General features: G+C 38.8%; 1 protein-coding gene across 7 annotated transcripts in view; it reads left to right on the forward strand.

Moving 5' to 3' along the window:
- TENM4 (teneurin transmembrane protein 4) overlaps window positions 1-17,642 on the forward strand; it is a 594,920-nt gene that overhangs the window by 188,089 nt on the left and 389,189 nt on the right. For all 7 annotated transcript variants that reach the window (XM_085216460.1, XM_085216463.1, XM_085216464.1 and 4 more), the window contains one exon: window positions 10,387-10,484. The gene's annotated coding sequence lies outside the window, so the exon portion shown is untranslated. The remainder of the gene's footprint in view (window positions 1-10,386; window positions 10,485-17,642) is intronic.

Here is a 17,642-nt window from a genome sequence, read left to right on the forward strand (position 1 = left end):
CAGTACTGAACACAGCACTCGAGGTGCAGCCTCACCAGACTTGAATACAGAGGAATTTCCTTCTGAGTAGTTTTCCATCACAAATAGTCATGTCCTGGCTCCTTGGGAGGTGTGAAAACAAAGTCAGCCTCAACTCATCAGGAAGAGGATGGTGACACTAATTCTCATCTCCCACCATACCCACATCTTAAATGTGCATTCCCTCACTTTGATTTATGCATACTCATATATACCAAAAAGTAGTTAAGATTTCATAGCGTAACAGTAATAAGGCAGCTTAAATAGCAAGTTCTCAGTTGTGTCTAGTGCACACTGTGCCACAGGAGATTAAAAAGAAAATCAGAAAGTGCGTGACGGAGATTAAGATGATTCTGAATCGCTGTGTATAAGTCTGAGTCCCCTTTGTGCCTCTTATCTGCTGTTTGAAGTACCGTTACTTAAGCTCAGTGTTAGAGGAAAGAAAAAAAAAAAAAAAAAAACAACTAGAAAAAGCTTTTCTGAGAGGATGTGAGAAGCCATTTCAAAAGATGACGCCTCTCCAGTAAATAAAGCATAAAAGTTTCGGGTCAGCACTGAAATGGTGGATGAGATGGAGCTGCACCCGAAAAAAAGCTTGTTCATCCAGGAGGCTTTCAAATCTCCTCACTGAGATAAAGAAGATCAAAGTGTTTAAACACGTTGATCCACTACTGAGGAAAATTTAGTGCTAGCAACAGAGAGCAGCTGCAGTATAGCTGGCGTGTCTAAACTCACAGCAGGGAGTTAATTGCTCCTATGGATATAGGTCTGCTTCACAAAAACAGGTCTGAAGGAACGCCATTCCCATTCACAGAAGGATGGAGATCTATTGATAAGCAGTGAAATGTAGATCTCCTGCATGCAGCATTGTCGGGAGGGATGGAGCTGCTGGAGGAGAGCTGCAGCATGGGCAAAGAGTGTGTGAGGAGCTTCTGCTTTTACTCAACTTCTATTGCACTGAGAAAGATCTTATCAGCTTCCTCAAGATTACAGCATCAACTTCAAGGCCTCCTTGAAATACATTTAATAATGAAATGAGGAAGAATAGCTCAAAGTCGTACAGTATGCAGGGAGGATAGTGCAGAAGGAGGCCTACTGTCATCAGTGAATTCAAAGTCTTCCTTTAAAAACTGTTTGTTTTTATATAAGTTATTAATTGGGCAGTGAAAGGAGAAAAATGAGGTTGGTTATAAATTAAAGTAATAATAATCTGATGGACTACTCCTGGTACAATCACAGCTGTAAAATACTGATGACAAGTCTAGTGGAGAGGCTGCTGTAGCATCTCACTCATTGCACTCCTTGAAGTCCTGGCACTCGGGTGTGTTCCTGTTTCATTGGGGAACAGAGCAGAAGGAAGTTCTGAAATGATGGGGCTTCTCCCATGGCACAGTTGTTTCTGGCAGAGGTGAGATCTGAATGTGACTTTTGCATTTGGATGTGAATAGTAAGAGATTTGAGTTCTTCTGTGTAGCTAATACTGGAATATATTTTTCTTATTCTATCAGAAATTAAGAAAGATGCTGTCATTCTGATCCACATTATCTCCCTTATAAAAGTATAACCCCTAATATCATCGTATATATTTAGCAAAAATGTAAGGCAGCTCAGCCTCTGCAGTCTTTCCAGTTGAAGAAAAACAGTTTGGCTCTAGGAGAAAGTTAAATACTCCTGTAAGAAGTCACTAGAGTACAGAGCAACATGCTAACTTTTGATAACAGTATATTTCATTATGTGTATATATAGTGTATATCTATTTGTATATATATATATATGTATATATTTGTGTGTCTATGCCCAGTCACATAAGTAGAATTCATCTTTTGAAGTCTTTTAAAACATTTAATTCTTGGGACTTTCTAGAACTAACTGAATTATTTGCCCATGGGTGCCCATTTTACGCAAAAGAGGGAGAGATGAGCATTGAGAGACCACAAAAGAAAATCTTTTCATGGCATATTGTGCCATTTGGGATGCCCTGGGATGGTGAACCTGGTCTCTTTCTGCTGTTTTAGTAATGTGTAAGTCTTCTTCAGGAGTTGGATTATACTTAACCAGTCTAGCAGGTATCTTGGAAAGGTGGTAGCATCTCTCGAGATCAGAAGTACCCTTAGTTAGCCCCAGGACAATTTCTATACATTTGTATTTAGATCTGTCGCATGTCAGGGTATGACCACATTGCCCTGGAAGAGAACAGCTGTGGTAGTGGCAGAGTTGAAGTGCTAAAGTGAAGAGGTCCTTACCATCCTCCTTGAATATGCCCTCCCCAGGAATGTTACATTCCCACGAAGCAGAAAAACAAAAAAAAAATAATGAGAAGCCCATACTTAACTGCCCAGAAGCACTGAGCTTCAGAAGAAAGTCTTATTGCCCTCTGTTCATATGGTACTGCTCTCACTAATGCAACCACCTAGACTAACAAAGCAGCTTCACGATAAAGAATAGGCTCAGCAGCACCTCACAGGCATAATGTTTTTCCCCAGCAGTGCAGAACTGTCTAAGCTGATCTACCTGGTCCATTCCAGCTGCTTTGTGATGTTTTAATTGCTGAGAAAGTAGCTTTCAAAAATATGTTAAAAATATTTTATCCATTTTGTGTATCATCAACATGCTTTCAGTTATATTGAGATCTTTTGCTTTCTATACATTCTTATTCATTGGTGTCTGACGTATTCTATGATTATTATAGGCTTAAGTTTGCAAAAAATTGAGGTTTTGTAGAGAATGGGTGATTTGTAGCAAGTGGAATGAAAACATTGCAAGAAAATTGCTGTCTTTATCAAAAGAAGAAAGAATACATCCAAGTTCAGATGTGCAAATAGCCTTCACAGTGACCAGATAGCATGCTCAAGGTGATGCAGAAGAATGCTTAAAGTCCACGGGAAATGTGGGGTCCACAACTGCCAGATTTTCTCCAGAACCTTCAGAGATGGGTCAAGTTTTCCACCCTTCAGTTGAATAGCTCCTGTAAGCTTCTCAGTGTCAGCTCACCAACCCACAAGCAAGACGTAGGGATGGCAATTATCCTTCACTGCAAAGTATTGAAGGCCTTTGGATTACAGATCAGCACCGGATAAAGATTACTGCTTCCATTTAACAGCTTTAAAGAAAAGTGTATTGATGCTAAGATTATGTTTTATTGTTGGTCGAGGCTTTGCTGAAAGATTTAAAACCTTTACAGGCAACAACTGAGCAACAATTATAGAAACATCTGTTGTGACCCGGGGAACGTAGTCTGATGCTTTTCTAGCTAATGCAGAAATTCTTTCTGTTACAAGAATGTTTTTAATGTACAGTTCAAATGGGACAGGAGAAAAGATTTTTAGTTATGAAATGAACCCGAGAATAAAAATATTTTTCCTCTAGAAAAAGCAGTAGCAAAGAAAATGACCTAGAAGCCAAAGAAGACTTTTTTTTAATTTTTTTTATTTTTTTTTAATTTTATTTTTTTTCCACAGTAGACAAGAGAAATATTTAGCTTGGAGATTCCATTGCACAAAAGACATTTTCTAATGCTTTGAATTTTGCAATACAAACTAGTAACATTTCAAAACAAATGTTGCGGTAAGTTTTAAAGAAAGGTTCTGTATGTGGAGAAAAGCTGGCTTTCTGAACTGCTTAGCAAGCTTCCAGCTTCCATCAGATGGGTGTGTTACCTTTAAACTCAGCAAGTATCTGACCAACTTCAGTGCAAAAGAGAAGCCGTTACATTTTGGAACAACTGCTCCGCCAACCTGAAATCTGAGTTCAAAGGATCAAATTGCCACAGCAGAAGCAATTCAAACGTAAAATCAGCCCACTTAGACTGGTGAAAATGATGCTTTGCTTGTTCCAGTTGGCCAGAACCAGGAATTACATTGAGTTCTACTTGCTTCATAAAATAAGTTATTTAACTGGCTTAATATTGTGGTCAACTGCAATGTTTAGAATAGTGTCATTACCAACATTATTGCTTAGACCTTATCAAAGCAACATTACAAGTACTGAAGTAAGCATTCATCTGCACTTTGAAAGTGCAGCTTGGGGTGCAACTCATTGGCACTAATTTATACAGCTAAAAAATAGACATCTGAGTGAATCAAGATTGATAGTTCCTTAAAATACGTGTGTAGATGGCTAAAGATAAATCTGTGACTACTTAAGCAACTAAAACCAAATGAGGATTAAAAAACAGTATGATTAACGTGGAATATGAAAGTCAACATTTTGCACAGAGCATATCTTATTGTCCTGTAACAAGAAAGGAAGAAGAGGTTGGTACACAAAGGGCACAAGACAGCAATTCTTTGATGAACATTAAAAAGTAATTCTGCAAAAACTCAACAGGACACGTTCCACATCCTTTGCTTCTGCTACCATTTTGCAGAAATACAATTTTTCATTTGAAATTATTACACACTGAGAAAATTATCTTAATTCTGAGAAGGCTTCACCGTGTAGCCTTTTCCAACCTGCGCTATAAATGTAGTCCTCCAACTGCTTAAAAAAAAAAAATCAGTCTTCTTAAAAAAATAATGATAATAACAGCAGAGATAAAGTGCTGTGAAATGGCCCCTACAACATGATTGAAACAGAATGGGATGTGCAAAACACTCACTGAGAGCTGTCCTGGATGAAGGGGTTCAAAATTGGCTTGATGTGTGGGCTAAAAAGAAGAGATGCATTGGTAAAGAACAGTTCTCCAGGCTTAACTTTGTCTGCAGTTTCTCCTCCAGGATGGTTCAGCCTGCACTCTCCATCCTGTCTCTTGTTTCCTTTCATCTAGAAGAGGGATGGATCACAACTCTTAACTCATTGCCAGTTAAGTCTGTGTATGGGAATGGTCGTCTCTCCAGGCAAATCTCATCACCTAGTGTGGTTTGGTGATGAGAAAAAAAGATCTCTTGTTAAATTTCTGAGCACTGCCTTCTCCATGCATTTTTAGGCAAGGACTTAGTGTGTGGATGATATTCATAATAATAATATGTTTTGCCAGTGATGAGCTGTCAGTGTAATGTCAGTGGCAATGAAACATTAGGCCAAAGTCAGAAATATGTCTACTCAGGATGTTGGTTTGGTGTGAACAGAGGATGTGCAGGTCTGGGGTATGTTTGAAGTGGTGGTTGGGATTCAATCATCATAAAGGGATATGCTGACTTAAAGACATCCTTTGACTTTGCTGAACCCAATGAAACTCCCTTCTGCTTTTATTTGATGCCTTTTGGAACATGTCTATGATCTCCAAATACATCAGATATGTCTTTCCATTCTCTGTAGGGGCTCAAAATAATGAGAGGTTGTCCTGTGCACTGGGCTTCCTTTGGGAGGATGATTTTCAGCTCATTTCCACACACATTGTCTCTACTTCCTGCCTCACTCCACTTAGTTGCCTTGTTAGACAGCAATCATTTAGAGTTGAGCATGATAGTGGAAAAAGAGATGGAGAAAAACGCAGCACAGAGGCAGCAGTGACCAGTTTATGTATGTATATATTTATTTAATCCTGGTCATGAGTGCCTCCAATTCATCAGTTTGTTCACATTCAGCCACAGAGCTCTGAGGGAACACTTGACTTCAGGAGCGTACTGAAGCTCTGCTGACTTCAGGGAAAATTAAACGTGTGTGTGATGGTAAATGTCTCCTAAAAGCGTTATTCAGAGTTGAGATAATCTAAAGTATAACTCTGAGTGCTTTGTGGAATTCCCTAGGACCAACTCAACAGGATCAGAGATGGGACTGATCATAGAATAATAGAACAATAGAATGGCTTAGGTTGGAAAAAAACATTAATGCCCATCTTGTTCCAACCTCTGCCATGGGCTGGCTGCCACCCACCAGCTGAGGCTGCCCAGGGCCCCATCCAACCTGGCCTTGGGCACCTCCAGGGATGGGGCACCTACAGCTTCTCTGAGCAAGGATATTCATGATCTCCTTCCATTAGCCCCACGGCAGCAGCATGGCTACCTATGACCATTTATTGTGCTGTTGAGGACGACACTAATAATTGCCATCCCCCAGGGATTACTTTCTTGCAAAACAGATGCAGTTTCTTGAGGAATTCAGTTGGTACCAGAGTAATTCAGGGGCATCTCACCTGCTGTGGGTTAACATGTGATGGACCAAAGCAGCAGGCTAGCTGGGAGGAGTACTGCTGCTTCCAGAGCTGAACAGCAGATAGACCTCTTAGCTGTTATTTAAATAAATGATAAATTTGGAAATAACATATGAAAACAAACAAACAAAAAAAAAAAAAAAAAAAAGCCAAGCAAACAAACCTCAAAACAATACAACCAGGGCCTGGGTGGCAAGAAATTGTTCTCTCCTTGTGTGTGGTCAGTAATGTGGATGCTTTGTTTTCACAATACTGATTATGAAGGAATTTTTATTTTTGGATGGTCTGTAGAATGCAATGTAATACATCAAAAGAAATCATTGCTTTGTATGCCTGTTACAAATGAAACCTGATGCACCAAACGGCAGGGCAGTTCACTTTGATGAATTAATGAATTTTGCCAATTGTGCTAAGAATGTTGAGGGAAGAAATGGTAATAAAGAGGGAAATGCTGGCTGGATACAAAGATAGAAATAAAAGTTTGATATGTTTGTAGAGGTTTATGGCTAATATTGTTTCAAGAAAGAATAAATTTCCTGGGTATGTCTGTAGTGATGTATATTCTTATGTACTTAGGGCAAAATAAGCTTTCAGTACTAAATCAATCAGTTGGATCTGTGCTTTATTAGAGAAACAGTATAACAATTTTTTCAGCAATGTTAATTTATTAAATGAACTCAATAACCATCCTATCTGAAAAGGCATTCATTTCAACTGCTGTGGAAATAAACTTCTGATCAAATCGAGAGCATTAGCTTCAAGGCCACCCTTTTTCCTACGAGACAGGATGTATCTGTCTGATAAATTAACTATGGGTGAACGCTGAGTCTTTAATGAGAAAAACTATGCTCAGTTGGATTCAGCCTTTCATGTGAAAGCTGTTTGGGACCTTATTGAAAAGAATGTGTTAATCAAGAGAAAAGCATAATTACTGTCTTGTCAACAGACACAAGTGGGAAAGCCTGGAGAAAAAGAGGTTGAAATTAACTCCAAAAAACACAGAAAAAGAGTTATTCTATAAGCTTTTTGGAGAGCTTGCTGTACCCTGCATGGTGATTTATGACAATTGGAATCTCGCTATGTCTGTAATTAATATTGCTGGATGCTTCCTATTCAGAAGAATGTTAATCATAATAATGCAAATGGAAGTATTATTGCAACTCTGCCTCAGAGTTCATATTTCATATTCAGCCAAATGTTCAATATTCACCATCCTTCTCAACAGTGCATTCACATTGTATGGATAGATGAATGTGCACCGAAGGTAAAATAACTAAATTAATGTAAACCAGAATAGTATGTCTGGCACAGAGCTTCCCATTTCCCCAGTTTTTCAGGCTATTTAAATCAATGATAAATTATTGCGATGTACTGCTAATTACACCTCCATAAAGTTGTGTGCAACATAAACTGCACTGACAATGGATTTGGATTTAGGTTCTTACGCTTATTTTTAACAGGTCAGAAGCAATTCATTTCCAATGGGGCACATTTAAAAGTTTAGACTGGAAAAGAAAAAAAGTGTGATTTCTTCCTAATATGAGGAGAACCTCTGTGACAAATCTGTGGTACTATATGTCTTTAGGCACTAAAAATATTCATAAGAAAAGTAGAATCAGCAGCACATCTTAATTTTTAAGAAATATGATGAATATTTATCCATTTTGCTACTAAAAATGCTTTCCAAATTTTCTTCTTAATATTTTCTACTTTCCTCTGCACTCCTTCAGATTATTTCTTGGCTGAGATCAGTTTCTGTATAACTTCTGATGCTCTTGGAAACATATGGGCCTTTTCCTCTTTTTTTTCTTTTTTTTTTTTAATTTATTTAATAATGTTGGTTGTTGATGGGGTGGGAAACAAGGGGGGGATCATCATTTTTTACTATTGTGTTGCAGGTTTTTTTAGAACATGGGAATTTGAATAATAGGAATATTTTAGAGCTTATTCAGAATCATTAGCTAACATTTTAGAATGTAAACAACCCAAGTGAAGTATGATCATGCCACAGATGTCTTTCTTAGCACTTTTGTCTGTAGCATAAAAGTGTTTTTTAATTCCAGAATTCCAGGAGGAATGTAATTATCCTTTTAAGACTGTCATATTAAGAACTGACAGAAAAGTTGTGCATGTCGATAGGGTGAGACTCTACTTCTGAGGGAGCAGAAAAAAAACAGTCAAATAGCAGTGTCCGGAACATATATGCCAAAGACATTGCATGAATTCCTTTTATTGAGAAAGGAGATCAATCCTCTGGTAGGAAAAGGTTTTAAACTTTGCAGATCTGGATTCAAATCCAGTAGGCATTTCCTGGATAACATCCAGAAAAGCGCTTTGGTCCAGGTTTCACCTCAGCTTTTTTTTAAGAGATTAATTCACTCTCAGGTTGCATTTGATGTGTTATCCCGGAGATATAGAATAGTAGAATACCTCAAGTTGGAAGAGACCCATATCCTCATTATCCTCTCTGTACTGGATAGTCTCTGCCATGACAAGCAATACATTAAAATTGTGAGATGCATCGATATTATGTTGGGGGAAATACATGTGTACCAGAGGCCTGAAAGAGGAGAAGAAAAAAATTATTCTTACCTCCTCGTCTTTTTCAGATCTTTTAGAAAAGCATTTTGGTGAGCGATGACCTCTTTTGCTTTTGTTTTCTTGCTCACTGAAATGAACGTCTGTAAGAGAGGATATTCACAAAATTAATTCAGATTGGCTTAGATCAGGACCCAGTGATGTTGATTAAAAACCATCCGCAGGGCTATTAGCAGAGTGAGATACTAAATGAAAGTGTGTTACATTGTGTGAGTTTTCTAGTGGGGGAATATCAGTGAGCAGTTTTGAGTCCAGTAGTCTTCAAATGTCTTCATTCATTAGCCAAAAAAAAAAAAAAGAAAGAAAAAGAAAAAAAGTGTTTGTGTTAATTAGAATCACAGATGATCCAAATTGGGAGGTATTGCATAAATCAGTGAAGATAGAGAGATTGGAAACCTTAAGCAGGAAATCACGAAATGAGATGCAGCACTGAAAAATGCATACTGGGAGGAACAATCTGTACCAGGACACAATCAGCGTTAGAGAGGACTGTTCAAGAAGAGAAATTAGTGGGAGGAAACCAAAGAATGTGGTTCATGAAGTAAAGGACAATGTACTGAGCAACTACTTAAGACAACCTTTGCACCTTTTCAGTGGAAAGCTTGGATTCAAAATTCATCTCCAGTTGGCGAGATTAAAAGGTCAATGCAGTTTTGGACTATGCTGTGTATACAGAAACAGGTTTCTCAGAGAAAGACATGGAAGCCCACTTCCATAACAGCCTGCTTCCACATTACTCAGATTTTTTTTTTTTTTTGCCACTTTTAAAAGACCCTGTGCATCAGGGTAAAATTGTTGCATATCAATCAAAAGGGGTAGCCTGGGAAAGATGCCGGCCCTGGCAAATGTGGCTCTTAATGAAACCACTCCTATCCATCTACTGTAGTCTTTCTCACTACCTCAGTCCCCGTGGGACTGTGTCACCCAGCACAAGGAGAAGAGCTAAGAGAGAGGAAATGGACTAATCAGCTCATTCATCATAATAACAACAGATATAAGAGAAGAGCAGAGCCCTGGTGCTGTGTTGTAAATGTGGGCCAGCTTCCAGAGGAGCCGATTTCTTTGAATATCCTTCTTGTGGCAAGACATGTTTGTCACACAGGGCTCATTACATTTAAACTGGGGCACTCCTATACCACAAGAAGCTCAGTTAATACTGAATTTACTGATATGAGTGGAAGCAGTAATGAGCATTTGTCTAAGATCTAAGCCATTTCACCTCAACAAAGACGAAACATTTAAAGAAGGAAATATTTGGGGTGATTGGGTAAATAAATAAAAAATATCCCACCTTCTGAGGACTGTAAAATCACACAACAGGAAAGGAACAACCACCATATTACTCAGAAACCCTTTAAACTACAATAGAGGAACTGGTAAATTACTCTCTTGGCAAAGAGATGGATGTTTACACAGTTAGCCAAGGACAAGCATTTAATTCTAAATACTCTATAGAAAGCTTTAGTTTGCATTTAACAAACACAATATTTCCACAGAATGAATAATCATATTCTATTACAGTGATGACATGTCGTTACACTAGGAATCATGAATGTATAGGTGACTCTTTTTTGTGCCCTAGCAGCTGGTTTAAATTCGTTCAGCATAGAAAATAACATAAAATCACAAAACAAAGCATTGATGGTTTTGTTTTTATTTTTGTCTGTGTCTTTTGACAGGTAGACTGAGAATAACACATGTCCAGGTTAAAACTGCATCCTACAAGAAGTATTTGATGGATTATTCCTAGACATTTCTAAGAAGTTAAACACAAAAAGTGAGTACTAATCCCTATGTCTGGGATGTTTTAATTATGCTTTGCTGTTTAAAATCAAATTATGATCATTGTACTGTTTCATGAGCATGATTGGAGTCGTGAAGTATTTCACTAATTTCTGCAGAACTACTGTTATTTGATGCTGATAATTTTTATTACTGTCAAACTTGTGAGTCTCTTTCAAAGGAGTTATTTGCAGTAAAAATCAGTGCTGGGCACTGTAGAATATAGATATTCTCTGCATGAAATGACTTACATCAAAGTACAAATCAAAAAGACATAGGTAGTGACAGATTGATGGAGAATCAAGGATGCAATAAGAGTGCCAGTAACTATGACAGGCAATGATAACAGTGTCATTAGCCTAGCCTTTGTCAGTGCTTTCTAGGCATCACTGCAGAGAAGGGAAGGGAATAACAAGGTTACTTTATAGATGTTTGTGGGGAACAGCATGAAAGAAAATATAGAAGCATCCATTTGAAAATCCAACACGTTTCATGGAAGATCATTGTGTGGGTTGATTGGATGCAGACAGCTTAGCTTTGTTACGATGAGGAAAAGGGACGTCAGTGCTTAAATATTATTTCCAGGAATATTTGCTCCCACACTTCCCCAAGGACCAAGATGATGCTAACCAGTCTTGTTTCCCCAAATTTTCCATTTTTCACTGCCTGAAGATGAGAGTTCCATTTTTCAGAAATCTTCCTCAGTTGCCTCAAGCTTTCAAAGATTAATGAGTGGGGCCTCAGAACATCAGCCAGATTTCTCAGCACTCATGAGTGTCCTAGTGAGTTCCATAGACTTGTGCACAGCTTCTTTGTTTCCTAACTTCATCTTCCTTCACCACTGATATGTATGTCTCCAAGCTTTCCCATCAGTTTCAGGCACCTGGGATTGCAAGGGTAGGGCAAGTCCTACCAGTATGGAGCAAGGTGAACAAGAGATTGAGTACATCAGTCTTCCCCATGTCCTTTGTAAGCAGATCTTCTGCCCCATTCAACACAGGACCCAAATTTCCCCTAGTATCATCATCTGCCTACTGCTAATATAGACTTGATGTCTCTGGGTATGGTTACAAAAAGGTAAGAATAGTAAAAGAAGAGAAAGGAACCAAAACATTAAGAATTGGAAGGAGGAATAATGTAGATTTATTACAGAGAAAAAAAAAAAAAAAAAAAGACAAAAGATAACCTGGAAAGGAGCTGAGGTAACAAACTGAGGGCAAAATATCAAAAATAAGAGACTGAATGGTTTACTGTTCTGGACAGCTGATAAAATGAGGAAGAAAAGTATGAAAAACAGGTTCCTAGGCATCCAAAACTAGATCGAAAATTAAAGTAATTAAGGTCCTGAAGCCCTCAATTTTCACATAGATTCAAAGTTTCCCTTTGATATTCACCTTCTTTATGCAGATTTTAAAAGCTTTTCATGCAGAAGGTGTACAAACAGCATTTAGCACTGCAAATAAGGTCTGGGCCATCTACAGGGCTTCTGCCATACACAGAAGAAAAAATCACCTCAACCTGGAAAGCCTTTACATGAGTGATGAATGGAGAGAATGAAAATCTTGTTAAGGAAAAGCTATGAAAAGTATGGAAAAGGAAGTTCTAAAACTTATAATCTTGAATGTAGAAAGATATTTCAAGGAAATTGATGCAGAATTATGTTCATCCACAAAATAAAAAGGGAGTGGTTAGTGCACACCAGTGATTTAATCACCAGCTCTGTGTAGGTACTGAAATAAATAACAGGAGACTCTTCCCAAAACATAACTCTACCTGTGGGTTATGTCTGGTAGTTCATTTTTTATTTGCTCTTTGGGGAGAACCACTTTCTTCTATAAGGAATTAGGTTGTTTCTCTCCATAATAACAACAATTACTATGAATTAACTGAGAATTCAGAGCCTGCAATCTATATGTGTCCGTACTAAGCCCACTCAAATGAAATTTATAGCTTATTGGGATTTAGATTGATTGGAATTATTAGGGCTGGCGTGAATTAAAATGTGGCTATAGACTGTGTTCAGTCTACAGTTCTGATCTCACTCCAAGATAAAAGACTGTACGTTAAAAAAAAATAATAATAAAAGGTGAATTTTTTTTCAGAAATAACAGTGTTTTCAAAGTCAGTTTCGTGTTAAATAGTAACAGGATAACGAGGTGACTGACTACAGCTAAATGAGTTTGGTGAGGAAACGGAGAGGAGATCTCTAACAAAGAACTCCCCAAAATGCTGGGAGTCACTGAACATGACAAGCTTGTTTCCTAAGAGATGGGTCAACTCACAGGACATATCTAGATGGCTTTTTACTGGAGGCTAATTGCTACTGACCATTGTCAACATAATCAGAAGAATATTAAAAGAAAAAAAAAATGTTTGCTAATCCTTTCAACAGCTTTGAGGTACTTCATATCCTTGTTGCTGCCAGTTGATCTCATTGGTGACAAAAAGTCAGAGGGCCACTAGTATACTTCAAATCAATTATTTTCTATGGAATCACAATATTTTTCCCCAGTTATGTATAACTGAGTCACCCATACCATCACTGTGGCAATCACATCTGCACCCCAAGGAGCTGATCTACAGCTCTCTGCTGGGTACACCTTTCTAGGTACACCATGCTGAATGTCCCAGCTTCTTGCTGAACTGACTTGTCAAGAAGAGAAGCACACAGGCAATAAGTACAAGCAGTACAAACAATAGGTACTATTATTTCACTGTCTCAGTAAGAGGAATAAAATGCCTCAGGGTAGGTAGAACACTTCTCAGGGTGCTTTTCAGCCAACGGCTTTGTGTTGGAGCAGTCAACATTGATCTGGAAACTAGGTGATTCCCAATTGTTGCTCAGTTGCAGCTCTCAGTGGCAACTGGGGTTCGTTGTTGGACATCAGACTGATTTTAGGTGAGGAAAGATGGAATTAGATGGCTGGCTTTAGGTTTCTCACCTTGAAATCACTGGCTGTTGGTTGTTGGCTTTCACACCATTATATTGCAGCCTGTGCCCATCTATTTTCCTATCATCCCACAAGACAACTCTTGCATTTCAGCATGTTTACAAACAAACTCTTTTATGAATCATTTTGGGGGAATAAAGATTCATTAAAAAATCCCTTTTTCCTAGCTTACCAAGAACTGATGGATGTGTACATCTCTTCTAATTTCCTTAAGTCTCCTGGTTTCTTAGCCTTGATCTACCTGTCATAGGATTCACATGGTGTATCTTCTCATTTACACTATAAATCCAAGATAAGCATCCTTACCAACTCTATGTTTATGCAGCACCTAATATTTTGGGCTAGTAATGCATTTCAAGCCTCCAGGTATAAGTAATATAAAGATGTTATATAATAACAGGGAGCAGCTCATTCTCCTACAAAGCATCTTGTTTCAACCCACAATACAGAGAGACATTCATTAAAAGGTTCCATTTATTTAAATCAATCTGTCATGCAATGTTAATTAAGCATTAATTGATACTTATTTCTCTCAGGCACCAGACCATCATTTTTCTTGAGTAACCTCTGAAGTTTGGCTCACAATACCAGGGGAGGGATGGAATAGACTTGTCTTCGTGAATACTAGAGGCATCATTTATTTATTTGTGCATTCACTCACTTACTCGTTTTTGATCTCAAGTGCATCAGTCTCCATAATCCCCTCCCCTCCCATTATTTGCCAAAGGAGGAACTGGCAAAACAATTGAAAGGATGTAATTAGTAACTTGGCTGTGGGGTACATGGAGGAGTGGGTGTAGAAACCAGTATGAAATCAGGAGTTTAAACCGAGATCTGTTTGTATATTGTCAGCCAACCATTTTCTCCCTGTTTTGATTTGCAAGTGAATTGCAGCTGTATTTCTTGGACATATCAGATTTTGTTTGCCTTTTGCTGTGCTGCAGAAAGCTATTTTCAGCCCAGATTTCACTCCGCCTGTTGTGACATGCAAGAGATGTGATCTCACACTCTCTACAGAACTGATGCACAACAGTGATGCCATAACAAAGATCCCATCGTTACTCTGTTTGGAGAAAGAGATAACTTCATGGCAGTGAAACAGCAAATATGGAGTATCTCAGAGAAATCTTCCCCTGAGGATACTTATTGCTCATCTCCCTGTAGGTTTAATTACATACCATAATATCATAGCATCTTCCTTCTGAAAACCGCGTGCCATTTGGAAAGCAGTAATGACATTACACTTAACCCACAGCCTGCACAACACTGCACTATTTACACATACCACCCACCTCCACCAACAGGCAGATTCCTCCAGACACTTGAAGCATGGTTTTGCTGCTTTCAGGATTTTTTCAAGCCGCTTTCAAGTTTTCCTTGTGTATATCTCTGCATGATTCTGCTGTGTGCATTACAGACATCTAACAGTGCCATGCATGCAAACAGTTTTGCTATGGGTCCCAATGGGAACCATCATAGAATCACAGAATGGTTTGGGTTGGGAGGGACCTTAAAGCCCACCCAGTTCCAGCCCCTGCCATGAACTGGTTGCCCCCCACCAGCTCAGGCTGCCAGGGGCTCCATCCAGGGCATCCTGGCCTTGGGCTCCTCCAGGGATGGGGCACCCACAGCTCTCTGGGCAGCAGTGCCAGGACCTCAGTGTCCTCTCTGTGAAAAACTTTCCCCTGGCATCTAATCTAAATCTCGCTCTCAACTATGCATGCAGAGACAAACCCAGTGTATTTTCACTTGTTCGCTTTAGCTGACCTCAACTCATAGAGTTTTTGGTAAAGCTTTCAAATACTCTAGCAGTTCTCGGTGATATCTGCTTTAATGTACAGATTCTAATTAGATGTCGATCAATGGAGTGGGGAGGGTGTGAAATCTGCTATGGGATGTGCAAGCACTGGTTACCGTTCTGCGTTAGAATTTTTTCCATAGGAAAAAAAAGCAGAGCTTTTTTCATATAGAGTTTTTTCATTTTATTATAGTGCTATTTTTTTCAACTGCATAGGACAATGTCCATGATTCCATTGCTGAGTAGATTTGGTTTTTATGTGCTTTCTCATTGGGATTGAAAAGCCATTGCATAGCATAATGTAAAACAAACAAATAGGTGAGTAGAGGCATCTGTCTCTCATGCAACAGGATAACCCAGAAAACAGTAGTGTGGTGAAATAAATTAAAGTGAGTCAAAGGACCTGCCTGCACCTGGTATAGGAAGGCACCCCTGAGAACTGCTGCTACAAAGCTGTATTCAGCTTCAGAAGAGTCATGTTAAGTCCTAACATGGGGGGCAGGCTGAAATAAGGAGGGCAGTTTTAAATGTACTTCAACAGGTAGAATTCTTCCTTTCCATGTTTTGTAATAACAGCATAGTATTTCTAGTTGTAATAATTATCATGAATCTAGGAAGGCACACGTGCCTTTCAGGTAGAGGAGTCACCTTTTTCACAATCTTGCTAATTAAGGGTAGTTTATTTTCCTGGAGTAAATGCTCAAACTGTCATCATAAATGAAGAAGCAAGTTCTTCATGTCAACACATTTAACCTGTTACTAGGCAGTCTGACTCCACTAAAAGCACTATCCCGAACACTTGCTATTAGCATTGTATTAACCTAATGTGTCCTTCCTGGAAAAGATAAGTAGATTAGCTTTAAATATGGACATTGGCAACTTGAAAATATAGGTTAGCCCTGAAAATACAAGCTGCAGTTTGTCACTGCTTTTGCAAAGATATTACATATCTATGTGAAACAAGAAGTACACATGCCTATGACAACATCAGCCTAGGTATGGAGAAGCCAGAGGGTGCACAAATGTTGTGTTTTTTTTGTTATTTTTTTTTTTTCCCCTGAGCTGGACATCTGGGTCAAGTGAGTTTGTTCATCTCTGCATAATGGAAGCAATTTGTTTCCTCCAAGGATTTCTCACAATACGGTGTTTGTGGGGAGTGAAAGGTGGGGACGTGCCTAAGGCATGTGCTCAGATCTACAGAGCGTTCAGTCCCTTTGGAAAAAAAAAAAAAAAAAAATTACCTTGGCCAGCCTCATGCAGAGTTTCTGCCCTGATCAAGGCAAACACATAATTCACCTGCTACCCTCAATTTTCACTCTCAGTGCTGGGAAATTGTCACTTTTAAGTGTAATTACCAGGCAATAAGGAGTCCTTATGTCAGTCCATTCAGGGACAGAACAAGCTTCTTCAAAATGGTAATGGGAATATTCTGCTTATTTTTTTTATGAGATCTTTATGGAGAGGAAAGGAGAGGAGAGGAGAGGAGAGGAGAGGAGAGGAGAGGAGAGGAGAGGAGAGGAGAGGAGAGGAGAGGAGAGGAGAGGAGAGGAGAGGAGAGGAGAGGAGAGGAGAGGAGAGGAGAGGAGAGGAGAGGAGAGGAGAGGAGAGGTTATTTCCTTCCAGTTCTGTGAAGCCTATAACTACATCCAAGAGATACAACTGGGACACATACCGCTTCATGATGGCAGGACTTGCTGAAGTGATAAAATGCATGATGTTTCCTGACACATGCATATTCTTAGTAGCTGCTGATGAGACAGGATGAGTGGAGTGCAAATGTTTGCTAACTTAGGGATAGACTCTGATATGGAAGGTATGCAGAGCTATCTTTGAAGTCTGTAGCAGTCCAGCACACATGTAACTGGGATCAGCAGTGAGTGTTCATTCCCCAAGGACACTTCAAAGAGTGCATTAAAAAAAAATAATAATCCAGCAACAGGGAAAAAAAAAAAAAGCACAAGGATGATGTCATTGAAACCCTCTCCAAGTTATAACCATCTCCAATTGCTGAATGTACATGTGGATGAGGGAGTTGCAGAAATTTTTGAAGTGGCTGTAGGTATGTAATATTCAGCAGCAGGATATGGTTTGGGGAAGTGAGCACTAGGTACCAATTAAAAAATGATATTTTTTATTTCCCCTGGGATATTTTTCCATCATCACACCAGAGGAACTGTATTGGAACTGTCATGTTTATGGATTTCTGGAAGAATGTAGGCTTTCAGGAAGGACACCTGTGTCTTTTTTCCCTTTTCTTTTCTGCCCATTGTCTTCATTTTTTTTCTAGGCTTTCATCCAAACTCCACAAGTGCATTTTGAGTCTTAGGTCAGTTACTCTAAAATGAAAGATTTTAGAAAATAACTTAGAAAAGATTTTAGAAAATCATCCAGATATGCAGATCAC

This window comes from Meleagris gallopavo, chromosome 1 (assembly GCF_905368555.1).
Source record: "Meleagris gallopavo chromosome 1, MGAL_WU_HG_1.1, whole genome shotgun sequence".
In the NCBI taxonomy this organism is placed as follows: domain Eukaryota; kingdom Metazoa; phylum Chordata; class Aves; order Galliformes; family Phasianidae; genus Meleagris; species Meleagris gallopavo.